This window comes from Aplysia californica, unplaced genomic scaffold (assembly GCF_000002075.1).
Source record: "Aplysia californica isolate F4 #8 unplaced genomic scaffold, AplCal3.0 scaffold00209, whole genome shotgun sequence".
Classification (NCBI taxonomy): Eukaryota; Metazoa; Mollusca; class Gastropoda; order Aplysiida; family Aplysiidae; genus Aplysia; species Aplysia californica.
The window spans coordinates 94325-97067 of NW_004797479.1; positions in this window are offsets into that span (position 1 = coordinate 94325).

Below are 2743 nucleotides of genomic sequence, written 5' to 3' on the forward strand. Positions count from 1 at the left end.
AAACATGATCTGTCAGGATTCAACATTCTTATAAAGGTATGATTCTGATTTGTTCAACAATATGAGAACTCTTACTTTCGGACACGAATAAAATTAACTTGGTCTGAATAAAATAATAATGGATAGCATTTGTATGGCGCAAATCCCAGCTCAACAGCAAGTTCTATGCGCTTCATGATCTATACTATAACCCCAGCAGACCTGAGAGCATTCTGAAACAACCTCAACTTCCTGGGAAGCATACAGTGCAAGCAGCTATTTATAGGCGGTAAAACACTAACATACGGACAATAACATACTGGTGGCGTCGTGGCGCTTTTCCCTTTCGTCAACCCGCAGCCACCTCCCGAACCGTCAGCCACCTCGCAACCTTTGACACGGGTCAAACTTCCATCTATTTATAGGTAGTTAAATCTACCGGAACATGTATTAGGCGAAGTGATGTGCAATGATAGTCGCAATAGAGAGATTGTTTTGGTCTCTCTTTACTCATCTGCACCACGCGAATTTAATTGATGTTTTTCCCTGGACTCTGCCTTTACTAAAGTCTCGAATCTAGATCTAGTTGTAATCTAGTTGCAGGTTGCAGATTTAATAAACTGCCGACAGAGAGAGAGAGAGAGAGAGAGAGAGAGAGAGAGAGAGAGAGAGAGAGAGAAGGGGGAGGAGTAGATCTTGCTAGAACTTCCGGGCAAAACAAAATGGCGACCCACGTAGTTCGGCTAGTTTCGAAAAGTGAAAGAGCCATAGCATCTTTGTAGACGATCAAATTAGCTTATTTCTGTGCTTTAACGTCATTTTTAAATATTTTTTTGGGGTCAATTTGATCATCCACACCGATAGAAAGTATTTCGAAATTAGGAAAAACAGGTCTTGTTTCACACTGGGTGAGAATAGCCAACGCTGGCAAGTCTCACCCGGGGTGAGAGGTCAATCGTAGGGTTTTTATTCTCACCCCGGGTGAGGATAGCCACTTCCTTACTTAAATGATTGGGTGATTAAACGTGATCTCTTATTGACAATATAAAAGTCAATTTAAGCTTCATTTCGTTAGAAAAAAATGTGTTAGGTTTGCTAACTTCTTAGACTTTGTGTTAAACAACACTTTTAACAAAACGAATCCTTACAAGCCTAGGCTTGGCCTTTGTAATCTCGAAGGTTTAGAAGAAGTAGAAGTAGAAGAGTCTACTACTAGAGTCTAGAGTCTAGTCCAATTTATTTAATCTCTTGAATGTACTGGATAACAGAAATCTGTAACCTGCCACTAGATTACAATTCTAGATCTAAATCTAGATTCGAGATTTTAGTAAAGGCAGAGTCCAGGGAAAAACTTCAAGAAATTCTCGTGGTGATGAGTAATGAGAGACCAAAACAATCTCAATAAATAATATATCGCGACTATCACGGCACATCACTTTACCTAAACATGTTCCGGTAGCTACCTATAAATAGATGGAAGTTTGACCCGTGTCAAAGGTTGGTATGTGGCTGACGATTCGGGAAGTGGCTGCGGGTTGACGAAAGGGAAAAGCGCGGCGTCGTGGCCTAGTGGATAGGCTCTCGGACTCGCAACCGTAAGGTCGTGGGGTCGAATCCCGTCAGGGGCCCAACGTTGTGTCCTTGGGAAAGGCACTTTGCACAAACTTTCCTCACTTCACCCAGGTGGAAATGGGTACCCAGCTATAGACAGTGAACGATCTTGTCAGTTTGATAGTGTTTGAGCGTGTGAAATCCACAGCATGCACTGTATGCTTCCGCGGCAGCCGAGAATGTTTCCGAGTGTTCTCAGAGGGTCTGCTGGGGTAATAATAGTTGTAAAGCGCATAGAGCATGCTCTTGAGCATGGATATGCGCTATATAAATGCAATAATTACTATTATTTACCTATCAAACAATAGAAGAAAAGAGACAAAAGTAAATTGGGTTGTTTTTCTATCTCTGCCCCCCCCCCCAAAAAAAGAATTTTTTTTTTTCACAAGGTAGACACTTTGTGGTTCAGAGCATTGATGTAAACACTAGGAAACAGATCAAGACAGTGGGTGGTCGGCGAGTGCTCTGGTGTGGTTTGCTTCTTCTTTCCTATCAAACATCTATCGTCCTTATCTTCCCTTCTTCTTTTTTATGTTTGTTACTCTCTTGTACCGCCTGTAATCTTCTGGCGCTCATATGACCTTATGCAGTTGCGAGCGCTGTAAAACCTCTACTGAAAACTAAGATCAAGAAAAAGAGTTACAAGAAAAAATACATTGAGAATCCTTGTTTCTCAATTGAGAATTACTACTGTGCGCATGACCAACCCAGCTCATAAAATATACAGTAGGTTCGCTCAATGTGTAACAGGGGAAATGGTACCTTCAGAGTCTAGATCTTGCTGTTTTTGATATACACACAAGTGATCAGAAACACACACATAAACAAACGACACACAAACACACAAACATACACACTCATGCACACACAGACACACACACATACACACAGACACACAAACACACTCACACACTCAAACACACACACACACACACAAAATCCTACAGTCTCCCAGTTTTAACCAAAGACAATTCTACCTTCGTGACCTATAAACGACTTATCCGATCACCCTGGTGAATATTGATAGCCTGTAAAGTACATTCCATATCTGTTGCACAATAGTCCTGTCACATTCCCATGAACAAAAGGTCGCATAAATTCTCGTCCTAAAACTTATGGAATATGCAGTATAGTGCGATATCTCTCCCCACCC